The sequence below is a fragment of the Phocoena sinus genome, chromosome 13 (assembly GCF_008692025.1).
Source record: "Phocoena sinus isolate mPhoSin1 chromosome 13, mPhoSin1.pri, whole genome shotgun sequence".
NCBI classification, from domain to species: domain Eukaryota; kingdom Metazoa; phylum Chordata; class Mammalia; order Artiodactyla; family Phocoenidae; genus Phocoena; species Phocoena sinus.
Window position 1 is genome coordinate 89,595,247 of NC_045775.1, and position 14,308 is coordinate 89,609,554.

Here is a 14,308-nt window from a genome sequence, read left to right on the forward strand (position 1 = left end):
GATAAGGCATTTGAAGATAGATGTTAGGGCACCTCTTCCTCATGAATGCCCTAGTAAAAGTTTTGCCGAGCTTTGAGTCACTTTTTAACACAAGCTCCTTCTGTGGTTTCTACTTGCAGGTGACAAAGGTGTTCCCAGTGGAGAACAGGGGCAGTCAAAGCTGACTCTATGGAACTCACGGGGAGGAGTCTGCAGGGGGAATGGCTGGGGAACTTGCACATAGTAAATCCTCGATAAATGGCTGGAGAATTACAAACTGAGACCATAATTTGATGTGCAAAGATACTGGTTTACAAGTTCTACCAAGAATCTTGATGAGCATTGAAAAGCACCATTAATGCCAGCTGAGAACTCTGGAACAGCGTCATCATTTCCTAACGCAACTTGGAAGCTTGATTCATTTTGTTCATTTTCATGCCTGCTTGAGAGTTTTATAAATGTACCCCATGTCCTGCCCTACCGTAACTAATCATGAGCCATCCTGCTGTCACACGATACTTCTTCAATTTGGGAATAAGTTAAAAAGGGGTCATGTGACCCAAAAACAATAGGATAAGGCACCGCGCTGGAAACATGTTAAGTATTAAGGTAACACCATATAGCTACACCAACTTTCTATTCTGAAAAGCTACCACTTTGATGCGCTTTCACAACCTCTTAGAACCCTATGGTGGTAGCCGTTAAGATTTTATTTTCAGTGTTACTAAAATCACCATGAAAATGTCCCTACTTAGATTAACGGACTAAGTCCTGACATTAAGAGCACCAGGCAGAACGATAGTACATCTATTCAAAGACCCCTGTTTTACAGGATCTTTGTGCTACACATTGTCTCATTCTACTTGGGATAGTCATACTTCTTCACTAGCTTGTTTGTCCATAGGTTTCCAAATTAAATGCAATTACTTAAAAGGAATCAATAACACAGCTAAGACAGTTCAGACCATGGCTAGTTCCTAAAATAATTCTCAATCTGTTTTACCAGAATAATGTCTAGTCAACTTTGAAGAATATTTTAAGAGGCCCTAAATCAGATTAAGTGCTGGCTTTCGGATCTTGCTATCTCGGAATGCTGCCAGATGGCAATCTCTGTGATTGAGTCATTCTGCATTAGGGGAGCTTGTTCCGATGATGTCCAAATGACTCATGGCTTCTAATTCTCTTAAAAAGAGCCCCGAGACCTGCAATGTTAATTACATTATGGGACAGAGTGGTGCAGTATTTAATAGAGATGGGTCCAAATTATGCATCGCAGGCTCCCGTCTGCAGAGTCATCTGGGGGTGCGGATTTGTCCTCACAACGAAGGCATCTTGCTCTCACGGCACCAGGGTTGTTAGTTTTTCACTTTGCAAATATATTTTTAACAAATGAAATACTAGCTAACATGACCAGAGTAATCAGAAGATGTGCAACTTGTCCTCCTCTGGCCCTGGCTGCAGGAAAAACAACCACGCTGGGCAGTAGCTGCTGGGCGCTTAGATGGAACATGGGGTGTAGATCTCATTCTGAAAGGAGCGTATCATAGGAAACGGTCGTTTCCTCGGAGTGCGAGTGATAAATCTAGTGGACAGCCTGCTCCAGACGTTTGTTTGATGGAAGAGTTTGCTATGCCTTACCCAGACACTACCCACATCAATCCAGGACCGCTTGATTTCTGTGTTCTTAAAGGAATGACACAAAGGAGTTTTGTTTAGTGAAATTTATCAGGGAATACTGAGCTTTAGCCACAAGAAAATCTTTTCCACTTCTCATTGCATACCCGGCTTCGGTGGACATGCGTCTTTGCTGACACAAAGGAATCAGATTACAACAATCCGAGATCTACATTCCCTGTTGCTGTGCAAGCTGTACGGACAATGGGCTCTCCTCTCCACTTACCCAGAGCCTGCTGGGTCATGAGTGGTCAAATGTTTTGAGAGGGTCTTGGGTTTTTCCAGCTCATGGAACTCATTTAGTTTAATTCTGTTAAAGAAAAAAGACAACCCCTAGCACCACCTGAGTCCTAGGAGCATCTCAGAGACAGGAGACAATATGAATCAATACCAGCTAATTAATCTGCAGGCTTTTCTAGGTACAAACCTGGGAAACCGGAGCCAGGATGCTGGACTCTGCTGAGTTCGCGATCCCACCGCCTCAGACCTTCTGAGTAACAGCAAACAAAGGGAGGGGACCACGGAGAATGGCTTTCCTGAAGCAGGGAGACCACTACCGTGGGAGAGAAAGCCCAGCATCTGAGACAGGGAGAGAAGGGAAGAGCAGCAGGAGAATTCCTGGAGGGATGGGAACAGTGGTCACAGTAAAGACAGAGCCCGGGGATTACAAGCCACTTTTAAGCCTATTCTGCATAGATTCCCGTAGCCCTTGGGAAAATCACAATCGTTTTATTTCACTTTATCTAAACTACAGAAATAGTTCATAAAAATATAGAAGTAGTAGAATTAAAGCAAAAGTACTCCTTAACTGACCTCCCTCAAATTCCAGGACCCTCCCCAGGGGTCACCTTCGTGATCAGGTTAGTTCCTCTCCAGGCCTCCTCAGATGCTTGGGGGCTGGGGGGAGCGAAATCAAAGGCCAGCTTGTGCCCACGTGCTGAAATGGGTGCCCTAGCATGAGGCTGCCACTGCCCGGAGGAAGTGACCCCTCTTCCAGTCCGTCCAAGGCAAGCAGTGGCTCGGGACTCTCCCAGGGTCTTTGCTGTGCGTGCACGCGCATTTATATGATTCAGACACGTCATGTAGCTTTTTACTAGGCATGCGGCTTTGTAACTTGCTTTTTAAATGTATTTATTTCTTCTCGCGGTTTTACTGAGACATAATCGGCACACAGCACCGTGTAAGTTTAAGGTGTACAGCACGATGACCTGACTTGCATATATCACGTAATAATTATCACAATAAGTGCAGTGAACGTCCATCATCTCATATATTAGATATAAAATTAAAGAAACAGAAAAACATTTTTCCATGCGATGAGAACTCTTAGGGTTTCCTCTCTCAACAACTTTAATGTGTAACACGTATCAATGAATTCAGTAAAGTTGTAGGAGGTGAAATTAGTATACAGAAATCTGTTGAGTTTCTACACGCTAACAACAAACTATCAGAAAGAGAAATTAAGAAAACAATGCCATTTACAATTGCATCCAAAAATATAAAAAAATAACTAGGAATGGATCTAACTAATGAGGTAAAACACCTGTACTCCAAAAACTATAAGACACTGATGAAAGAAATTGAAGATGACACTAACAGATGGAAAGATATACTGCGTTCATGGACTGGAAGAATTAATATTGTTAAAATGTCCACACTACCCAAGGCAATCTTCAGATTCAAAGCAATCCCTATCAAAATACCAATGGCGTTTTTTCACAGAACTAGAACACGTAACTTGCTTTTTTAACACAAAAGTATATCCTGGAAGCTTGTCCAGGTCAATAAAATATAGGATGATCTCATCCTTTTATCTACATTTTTTATATTGACCTATAACCAAGACTTCCCCCCGCCCAAAATCAATTTAGGCTGTTTCCAACTTTTTTTTTTTTTTGCGGGACGCGAGCCTCTCACCGTTGTGGCCTCTCCCGCCGCGGAACACAGGCTCCGGACGCGCAGGCTCAGCGGCCATGGCTCACGGGCCCAGCCGCTCCGCGGCATGTGGGATCTTCCCGGACCAGGGAACGAACCCGTGTCCTCTGCATCGGCAGGCGGACTCTCAACCACTGCGCCACCAGGGAAGCCCATATTAAACTGTATTAAAGTATAAAAATTGCTAGAAAGTCAGGCTCAAAGAAGAGAAGAATTTGAGGAATTCAATGACTTCTCACTTTCCTGCTGTGCTTCCTGGTAGCCTGAGCCTGAATGGAAGCAATCAGTTATACATTTCTCCTTCATAGAAAGTGAGAAACACAGATTTCCCAAGAAAACCACAATTCTGAAAGAAGTTTCTGGTGTGGAAGTCCACAGCAACATTTTTATAGCAAATGTAATAATGGGTAATATGTATGGCTTTTATTTTTGGTGAAGACTTGCAACAAAAGTTGAATCAGTTTAAAATCAAGGTAATGAAAATGATTCTGTTGTCCACTGAGCCACCTTCTGGTGACCCAATGCAAGACAGACCCAATTTTTTTTTTCAGAGAAAAACAGGAGTGTGCCATCGCCCACAAATATGACGGTGGTTTTCTAAAGGTCTGGTGAATTGTCCAGGTTAGCATCGTGTAAGCATTGCTTCTGGCTGCCACATGCAGACAAAGAACGAGAAATTGCTGGGTGCACCGTGAGTCCTCCACACACACCTGTAGAGCTGAGTAAGAGCCGTCCCTCCAGGACGTAAACGGACCCTTGGTGGCGGCTATGACAGAATGCTCTTTGGTGCATCCCGCCGGAAGCCACACCCCCTTGCTGGGAAGCTCTCCGTCCCAGCCTGGAATTCGGGGAATGCTGCTGCTGATCCGGAGCACAGCGGCGTCTCACGAGTTTTAGCGTTATTTTGCTTTTCTTCTTCAGTTTCCCCAAAGCTCTTGGTCTGGGTCCTGGAGCAGAACACTTTTGTGATAAATTGACCTTAACTAAGCCAGTGTATGGGCTAAGTTAGATTAAAAGAGCCTTCGGCTGCCAACAAATCCATTTAGAGATTTCAAAATATTTACCTCTTGCTAAATATGACAAGCTCCGCACATTTAGTCAGAACGATGAATTTTTCTCAAGGAGTTGCAATCCGCTGGAATAGTTTCCACAGTATGAAATACAACCTAATATTCTAAAAGAAAAACATTGTGAGGCATTTATCATTCCATCCCCTGCCCCCACAAAAAAAAGAAAAACTTTTCCAGCTTTGACTCATCACCTAGGTCCCACGCTACTACTTAACACAAGCGTCTTGACAACGTACACCACCCGCTCTCAGCGGGTCCTAGCTACGCTGCACACTTTGGAAATTTTGACTGAAGTGCTGCCTTCTTATACATCTCATTTCTCATGGATAACAACTATGAGGATTCACTTTGGGAGCAAAATAGAACATTTCGATGCTAGGCTCGACACCATCACTGTCTGTAACTGCCAAAACAAAAACTGATGGGATGACAGAGCATCCTGTTGAAAGGGCTTCGCTTCAGTGGTCTGGAACCTGCAAGCAGTTTAGTCACGCTGGCTGCCGGTCGCATCTAGTATCAGGGCATCATTCAAAACGATACAGACACATTAAATACGGCTTTTCTTTATGAAGTAAAGTCCATGAGCTCATTAACCATGGACAGGCACTGGGTCTCACATAAGATCACGTTTAGTAGATTGTTTGAGGGCAAAACTATCTCATGATTAAAGGATCTTGTACAGGATACATTTGATTTTATTGGGTCGGCCAAAAAGTTCATTCAGGTTTTTCTGTAACATCTCCAACACTATTGGAAATAAATATTTGAAGGATAAAATGGTACTTTATTGTATCATTATTGCCAACTTACAGTCATGTTCGTTTTAATTCAAACTTTTCATCTTATTTACAGCTATTATAATAAAATCAAGCAAAGATTTCACAATAAGACACTATATACGTGGGCCACCTTTTCTTTTTACATACAAGTCAGCCAGGAGCACCGTTTCAAGCCAGACTTCCTGTGATTTAGTGATGGTAGAAGCGGGTATTTGTATTTCCACTAAGCAGATCTGTAAGGATGTTCGTTCATGCATCCCACAAACGCTGACTGAGTGCCACTTTCCTATGGGGACTGTGCACAAAGTTCCATTCGACTGACCAGGGGCAACATCACGCATTAGGGAACAGGGTTTCAGAAGCCCTCACCCTGGTTTTCTATCCCTCTGCCTTCAGGAAGTACTGGAGAGGCCCCAGCACCCAGGTTTCTTCTCTATTCCATTTCCCCATGCCCCAGAGAGAGAATCTGATTACAGAAACTAATTCAAGTTCTACTGTTATGCATATAAACGTGATTTTATATGCAGAGCTCAAGGTCCTAACACCTGATTTTCTCTCCCTGATCAGAAGACAACGACTCCAATAGTAACTAGGAAGGGACACTCCAGAAGCCAGGACCCAGGGTCTCTGTGGACTGGGGACAACCCACTGCCTCATCAAGGATATCCTTTCCCAGGAGAGCTTGGCTTTTGCTATGGGCTGAATTGTGTGTCCTCAAAATGCACATGTTGAAACCCTAACTCCCAGTATGACTCTTCCTTGGAGACAGGATCTTCAAGAGTTAATTCAGGTTAAATTAGGTCATAAGGGCGAAGCTCTAATCCACTGGCACTGTGGCCCGATAAAAAGAGGAAGAGAGAAATCTCTCTTCACCGTGACAGAACACAGCAACAGCCAGGAAGAGCATCCTCGCCAGAAGACGAGCCCTGTCGGAACCTCCACCCTGGACTTTTCGGCCTCCAGAAGAGTGAGAAGATAAATTGCTGTAGTTTGAGCCATCCAGACTACGGTATTTTGTTATCCAGCCCAAGCCGACTAAGACAGCTTTCATCAGGGGTTTTGTCAGAAGAAAGATAAAAATTTATTGTGAAACTGAAGGAGCCCTGGAGGAAGCTGGAATATTGTACAAAGTGTCCCAACCTGATAAATAATATTAGCTGTTATTTATTGAATAACTAAAGCCAGGCACCATGCTTTGCGGGCACACACGTGCGCGCACGCGCACACACACACACACACACACACACACGCACGCACAAGCACACATGATCCACATTAGGTCCTCAAAGTAACCCTATCAGATTGATAGTATCTCCCCCATTATACTAACTGATGAAATTGAGTCTCAGGAATGCTGATCCATTTGCCAAAATATACACAACTAGTGGGTCCAAGATTTAAAGCCAAACCCCCAAGCTCTACCTTTCCAGCCACTAACTTACAGTGATTCTAGGCAGAGCACCTGTCTTTGGGGTTACTTAAGGATGCCGTTTGTGCTCTATGCCTTCAAACCAATCAGAACCAGCCTGACCCCAGGTCCCTGTCGAGCCCAGATGTGTCCATTTCAGTCAGTGTTGGGCCCTGGGAGGAGGAAAGCCCCTCAAATCGGGGTACGTAGGAAGCTGCAAACCCGACCTGCATATATTCTGTCTTTTCAACATTCACCAACAAGATAAACTCCTGAATGGACTGTGGGGAAACCTCTGGGGACCCAGCACAGAAGCATCTGAAAGGAGTCACCAAATCATACTGTTACGGGATTCGCCTTTTTCCAGCCTCTGTAATCATCACACTTCCATTGCCTGGAGGAAAAGCCCCCGAGCACAGAGTCCAGTGCAGAGAACCAGGGAACTCGCCCGCTTAGCATCTCAGGAGCCACCCGCTCGCAGGCTCTGAGTGAGTCAAGCTGTCTTTCCGGGCAACAGCCTTTCTGTCCTGAAGCGACGGCGCGCATGGCTGGAAACTTAACATCATCCAGTTAATGCAAAGTATTTCCTCTGCCCCTAGCTGAGCCCGCTCTGAATATGTGCCAAAATAGCTATTTGCAGTGATTAGAAGTGAGACGCCCGAGGTGAGATTCCGTCGGGACCAGAGAGAAGCGCCTTTCCACCCTGGGCTCATCAACACTGACAGAGGCTGGGTAAGGAGCCTGGTCAGGCGTGGAACAGAGACCCGCAGACAGGGGGCTCAAGAGCGTTTCTTCTGATTTACCCACCGGATGCACGTGGTATGGAGAAGTCAAGCAGAGTATTTTGTCATCTCGCTCTTTTCGAGGAGGGGCCAGAGACGAAACAAAGCAAAATCCTAACTCTGTCTATTGTAAATGGACTTCATCTAATTTGGAAACAAAGCCAGTTCAAACTACTGTCACTGGCATGTGAGCAAACCTAGACTCACCTGATTGCGGGTAGCAGCCCATGCTTACAACTATGGAACTCAAGGAAAACTTGTCCCCAAATGGTGCTGCCTCGGCTCTTCCCGGGAGCGTCCTAGACTCTCCACGGCCACAGGACCATAACTAGAAGGCACAGAGGGCAGCGTGCGTCCTGTATTCCAGCCTAACTTTGTTGGGTCCTGACAACCTTAACATTGAAACCTGGGCTAGTCTTCCTGGAATAACCAATCTAATTCTGGGGAAAGGTTAACATCAGGCCAGAGCTGATCTTCTCATGGTAATACTTGAAAATGGAGTTAAGGAAAGTATGGAACGTCGTGTCCGTCTTGTTTGCTGTGTACATTTTTTTTTTCTGCAGGGAGGCACCTGAATTTGGGGAGCTGTGAGTTGTCACAGCGCTGTTTTACAACAATGTAAAAATGGTGGGAAACATAAGGTGGCTCCCACACTGTCATCCACGGCTGGTCCCCGTGTCCCACACCAATGAGGGCACAAAAGACCCGGGGTAACACCATGCAGTGTGAGGCTGGAATGCCCTGTGGACTGTGCTGGACACCTCTCTAAGGCGAAGTGCATGCTGTATGAGATTAATCCCTACTGCTTCTTCTTGAGTTAGGTTGCCAGCTAGAGTGAACCCCTACTCACTGCAATGCCGCTGACCAGCTCTCCTTTCATCATGGCAACATCTGGGGGCCAAATGAGCCACATTCATTCTATTTTGTGATTTAAGTTAGCCCAGAAATTGACTTAGAAATCCCAGGTAAGCTTGGTGTTCCTCTTGACTTTGAACCTGCCTTATTTTCCCAGGAATCAAGGGGAGAGGCAGCCAGAAGGGCTGAGGATTTTCCAAATTTGATCCAATTCTCAGGCAAATGTTCAGAATCGAATGATAACACAGGGACTTCCCCAGTGGTCCAGTGGGTAAGACTTCACTCCCAATGCAGGGGGCCCAGGTTCAATCCCTGGTCAGGAAACTGGATCCCACATGCATGATACAACTAAGAAGTCCACAACCCCGTGTGCCTCAACTAAGACCCGGTGCAGCCAAATAAATAAATAAATAAATATTTAAAAATAAATAAATAAATAAATGGTGACACAGAGAAGACCCACACAGGACCCTCCTTTTATTCACAGCAAGTATGGATCTGTCCTCTTGGGCATTTTTACACTGTCATCATACACGGTGATCCTGGGAGTTACCACACAGTCATCCCTGAAATAAAAACTAGCACAAGTGATGTCCACAGAAGCAGTGCACACTAGAGGGACTGAGCTCAAGCTTAGAAGAGCTGTGGCTTCTCTGAAGAGGGAGCCCAGTCCCAGCAAAGGCAGTACATTTAACGTTACCCGACATCACCGTACATATCCTCACACCACAGGCTTCGTGAAAGTGGGGAGAAAACTACATCAGTCCTCAAAATGAGGCTCAGCGTATCAGTCAGCGTTCAGTCAGGAAAATGGACACCACTACTTTTGCTGCTTGCCATGCCAGAGAAGCTGATTCACAGGAACCCAGTGGAAGGTCACTACAAACCTCATGCCCCATCCACCTGTGGGTCCACCAGCAGCTGCCAAAGGACAGTAATGGTCTCCCTTTCTTTTCCAGCTTCCAAATAGCATTCGGGTGACTCTTACTGGTGAAACGTAGGCCAGAAATGTCAAAGGAATGTGGAAAATATCGTTTTCAGGTTTCTAGCCATTGGGACACAAGTTAGAGTTTAGAAGATTTGAGATGGTTCTAAGTATCAATGGACAGCATCTAGCAAACTCAGAAAGACAAACCACCCCAGGAGGTATTTGCCTAAACTATATCATTGAAAGGTAAAGGTCTAGAGAGAGCAGCCAATTATAAAATGAACAAGATGATAATACAAAGCCTGGCAAGCAGGTAAACAACTAAAAGAAAGATAACAGAGGAAGGAAGGAAGGGAGAAAAATAACAAAAGAAAAGTGAGGAACTAAGAAGAACTCATTCTGGAAGAAAACATTACCCAGGGGAGGGTTATAAAACCTACAAACGCTTTAAGCTATAGAAGAACTTAAGAATACAAACTCAATAAAACTTGAAGAATTCCAAATCTAGATGATCAAACAAAAGAATAAGATGAAAAGAAAAACAAAATCTTAGAGTGAAGAAAGAAGCTGAAATTAAACGGCCAGTAGAGATTTAATTGTTGTATTAGAAAAAGCAAGTATATAAATAGACTTGCTACAAATACAAATGCAATGACTGAAATTCAGGAGAAGCCTAAGATAATCAGGGAAGGTAGAAGAAACATGGAAAGGAATCAGATGACAGACGTGGGGAATTTCAGATCTGGCATTTCAGGATAATGGAAAGCCTTATTTTTCATCTCCCTCTCACTTACTTCCCCCAGAACACATGACATCTACAAGGAGGACAAATTCAGCATTTCTACAAAACTGAGAAAATGCAATCATCAAATTACCTGTAATTAGAGAGAAAAAAACAAAGGAAAGGAAACCGGGTGTTCTTACCGTAGCAGTCCTCTAGGTGTGAAGCGTGGAGAAGAGAAGCTTAAAAGACTTCATATAAAACAGCAGAAGACCACTTTCAGAAGAGAAATTGCAAGAATAAATGCCCAAATAAGGAACCCAGACCAGGACTTCATAGTTTACAGCCTTATATAGAGAAAGGGACCAGAGGGGCAGCTTAGAGGAACTACTGCTTTTAGAAAGAATTAGATGCACACGGAGGGGATACACCTTGGAGAAGACCCAGTGAGAAAGGAGGAAATGAAAGGGAGAAATTGAGAATGTTTCAGAAATGAAAGACACGCCAACTCTTCCCTTCCTTACCCACCACCAACACCTCCATCCACAAAGCAGACGGCACAGAGGGGCACTGTCGGACTAGGAATCCTGTTCATGAAACAAGTAGAATAAAGAACAGCAGATCACCCTGGTGTAAAATGACTGCAACGTCTGGGAAATAAATACATACATTTAAAGAAACCTTTTTTGCTGATGAAAAGACTTGACCAAAAAACTCAACACAAGATTGAAGAAAACTGTAGTAAACAACTTCAGACTATATTAAATAGCCTCAGTCAAGAATCTGGGCATGTGGTAAAAACGTCTTCAATCAGAAATACAAAAGCAAAGAACAAACATATAGAAAAGCAGGAAGAAATGAAATGGGAGTTGATTAGATTCAGGAAATGAATAAAGGATAAAACAAAAGCATATAAAATTAAGATTAAATTGCAAGGTACCAATAAAGACATACTCAAATAAAAACTTAATAGAGGCATCAAGAAATTAAAAAAAAAGAGAGAGAAATATGAGCTAAAAAGGAAATTAAAGAAAGAAAGTGGACAGTAATGGAAGACAATCGAACAAGGCTGAATGTATATATAATAGTTGTCCTTGAGGAGAAAGCCCAAAACAATTGAACAGAACTAATATTTAAAACTATAACTCAAAAAAATCCCAGAAATAAAAGAGAAGTAACCCAACATATATTCTAGTAAAGGTATTAAACTTTAAAGATAAAGACAAAAATATTTTGTGTCTCCAGACAAAAAAAAAGAAAGAAAGATACAGTAAGAAAGATGGGGAGGGCTTCCCTGGTGGCGCAGTGGTTGAGAATCTGCCTGCTAATGCAGGCAACACGGGTTTGAGCCCTGGTCTGGGAGGATCCCACATGCCGCGGAGCAACTGGGCCCGTAAGCCACAATTACTGAGCCTGCGTATCTGGAGCTTGTGCTCCGCAACAAGACAGGCCACAATAGTGAGAGGCCCACGCACCGTGATGAAGAGTGGCCCCCACTTGCCACAACTAGAGAAAGCCCTCGTGCAGAAACGAAGACCCAACACAGCCAAAAATAAATAAATAATTAATTAAAAAAAAAAAAAAAAAGAAAGATGGGGAAAGGGAGGGAGAACAGAAGAAGAAAGAGAAAAAAGAAAGTATTTATAAAGGCAGAGGAATCAGACTGAGATTTCTCAAAATAATATACAAAGAAAGGCAACAGGGGAGTATAATTTTCAAGAAACTTGAGGAATGAAAACCAAGGATATTTAACCAGCCAAACTTCCCTGAGGGTAGTAAAGTTATAGAGAAGCAGTTTTTCATCTGCCAGAATTCAGGGAATACGTACTTTCAGACAAATCTACCAGAAGATGGCTTTTTATCCAGCCGAAGGATGGCTCCTTGGGACTCTGCAAAAGGACTTATAATGAACATTTCATATTTTTAATTGAAGAGCTAAGAACAATAAAAGGGCAGGGTCATGAATTCAAGTATAATAGGAAATTTTGTTCTAGTGAAGGAGGAAAGTGCAACTGAAAACAAGGCAGGATAGAAGAGAAAAGGGAGAAACTAGGATAAGATCAGTGACTGTGGTCAGTGGGAGTGAGTGGGTACCACTGAGGCTGACAGATGGTGAAGAGTTAAGTTAAAAAGCCGGGTTGCGAGGGCGGCATTAAGGGCGCTATAAGAAGCACTAATCCAAAGGTAACCACTAAAATAAGTATTTATACCTTCTTAAATGTCAAAAGAAAAAATTTAAAGCAACCACAACAAATAGAGAAATAGACACAGTAAATATAAAATAATAGGGGGACTTCCCTCGTGATCCAGTGGTTAAGAATCCACCTTCCAATGCAGGGGACACGGGTTCAATCCCTGGTCAGGGAACTAAGATCCCGCGTTGTCGCGGGGCAACTAAGCCTGCACGCCACAACTACTGAGCCCGCACGCTCTAGAGCCCGCCCACCACAGCTAAAGAGAATGTAAATGAATAAATAAAGTAGTAAGCAAATTAATTACTGCATAAAATAATAAGACAAAATTGGGACCAGTATAGTAGTCATATCAATAATCATGACTAGGACTAATGTGCCCATAAAAAGAAAAAGATTTTCAAATTGGCCCATAAAACAAAATACAACTCTCTACTACATACAAAGCACGCTTATAATGCAGTGATTCAAGAACGCCAGAAGTAAAGACTTGAATAAAAACATCTTGGGCAAAGAAGCAGTAAGAAGCCAGCGGCTGCAATCCTGATACAAAACAAAGTAGAATTCAAGGCAAATGAGTCAAAGAAGAACATTTTGTAATATTTAAAGGCACCTTCCACATAAAGATCTGGTAGTGATGAATAAGTATGCACTAAATAACACAGCAACCACATACACAAAACAAAAATTACAGGTGATGTAAAGGGAAACAGAAACACAGTAACAATAGAAGATCTTAACATATCGCTCTGAACATGAGACAAAGCAAGTAGACAAAAATTAATGTAGGATATAAAAGATTTAAACAATACGATCAATAAGATCGATCTTTTAGATATACACCAATCACCTTATGCTGATAAGAAAGCACAATGTTTCTTTTCAAATGCGCATCAAACATTTATAAAGACTGGAAATATACTAGGGCACTAGTAGGAACTTTTAGGAAAGGCTTTCTAATGATGACTAAAATTCCAGATTCCGTAAAGAAAAACTGATAAGTTTTACCACCTAGTGGTGAAAAAACTGCATAGTAAAGCACGCCATAATCAAAAGACATGACAAACTGAGAGAAAGTATTAGCAATGTACATTACAGATAAGAGACTAATTTCCCTAATTTACAGAGACGTTTTCAAAATTAAGAGGAAAATATTTCTGCTTCCAAGCAAGATGGATGAATTTACATTCCCCTGAAATAACTATTATACGGCAGGAAACATATGTGAGAAAGAAAAAGGTTTCCAAGACACACTCCTCAAGCAGCAAAGGGCAGTGGTTCCTGATATATGAGAAACAAGCAAGGTAGGTTATATTGTCATCCTGGTTCACAGCCCTGAGTGGGTTTCCAGGAGCACCTGGTGGAGCTGGTGATCTCCCAGAGCTGGGCAGGTAGAGCTGAGAACCAGGGGTTAGATAAAGGATAGCAATGTAAAATCTACTGAAGCTGATAACTGTACTATTTTTAAATAAGATAATATCCTTTTCTTAGGAAATATACCCTGAAATATCTAGGGATCAGAGCCATAGTTATGTGAATTATCCTCCAGTGGCTGAGAAATAAACTGATCTGTGTACGTGGAGGGGGAGGGAAGGTGCACACATGTACAGCAAAAGAAAGGTTTTCAATAATTATTTACATAATGAATAGAGGATTTTCAAAAGGAGTAAAAACTGATGTCTTGGACAATAAAAAGAAATAAGAAAAACTGTGGAATTTACATGATGTTAGGAAAAAAATCATATTTTACTCAAAATTAATGTGGACTTAAAGTTTTTAGAATTTTTCTAATCAGTACTTGCAAATTCTTTGTGCTATATTTGGCGATTCTTGGATCTTCCAAGAGTAATTATAACTAAAATTCTACAATCCACTAGTTTTGACAACACGTAAATTAAATGTTATAATCTAATTATGGAGCGACAACTCTGGTATTATAAAGCATATGAAAATTTAATTTAAAGATACGCTTATGTATGCGTAGA

General features: G+C 42.4%; 1 long non-coding RNA gene across 3 annotated transcripts in view; it reads right to left on the reverse strand.

Annotated features, from left to right (window-relative positions):
* Positions 1 to 3,989: 3,989 nt before the first annotated feature.
* The window catches only part of LOC116763962, a 107,388-nt gene continuing 97,069 nt past the window's right edge, over positions 3,990 to 14,308 (reverse strand). For 2 of the 3 annotated variants that reach the window (XR_004352694.1, XR_004352695.1), the window contains one exon: positions 3,990 to 4,762. This is a non-coding gene — a long non-coding RNA (uncharacterized LOC116763962). The remainder of the gene's footprint in view (positions 4,763 to 14,308) is intronic. The other variant, XR_004352696.1, reaches the window with a different exon arrangement.